The sequence below is a fragment of the Macrobrachium nipponense genome, chromosome 33 (genome assembly GCF_015104395.2).
Source record: "Macrobrachium nipponense isolate FS-2020 chromosome 33, ASM1510439v2, whole genome shotgun sequence".
NCBI classification, from domain to species: domain Eukaryota; kingdom Metazoa; phylum Arthropoda; class Malacostraca; order Decapoda; family Palaemonidae; genus Macrobrachium; species Macrobrachium nipponense.
The window spans coordinates 30991496-30992259 of NC_087219.1; positions in this window are offsets into that span (position 1 = coordinate 30991496).

Below are 764 nucleotides of genomic sequence, written 5' to 3' on the forward strand. Positions count from 1 at the left end.
AGTGCATAATGTTGCCTGCCTAGTGTAGTACCGTCATTACACCTCATGTGGTACACTGTAGGCCTTATGAGAGTGTGCGTGTAGTGTCCCTTCGGCCACTGGCTGCACCCACATTTTTTTTTAGTCTTTTTATCTCCATCGCTACTGCCTTTTTTTAATTTTTCTGTCTAAACTCTGTAATATAATTTATAGATGATAATAGTAATGAAATCAATTGAGATTATAATTTTGATTATAAAAAGTGGATTATTAAGAAGAAAAACTTCCCCCCCCCCCCACTGAATTTACAAAACACAATATCCATTTAAATTCGCAAAAACGATTTTATTTCAAAAAACAAGACTGCAAGAAATTTTACGTACACCGAGAACAAATCTGAATGCTTCTCTCTCTCTCTCTCTTCTCTCTCTCTCTCTCTCTCTCTCCTAGACCTTTTGAAATTCATATTCCGAATTTTATCGCATCATCATTATTTAAGGCAAAATATTATGGGAAATAAGGACATCATCTGCAGCCAGCAGGGTACCCGCTACCACAGCAGGGCTCTGTCAGAACCAGATTAAAAAAAAAAAAAAAAAACAAAAAAAAAAAAAAAAAAAAAAAAAAAAAAAATTACCAGGTATTTTCGTAGGGAAATCTGTGCAAAATGAGTTTAAGATTTAGTATGTCAGTATTAAACATCAGTGGTTCCCTGTGTCAGTTTCAGTTTTTATACTAACTCTGCGGAGGAATAGACGGGGTGAATTGCTCAATTGTACATTATT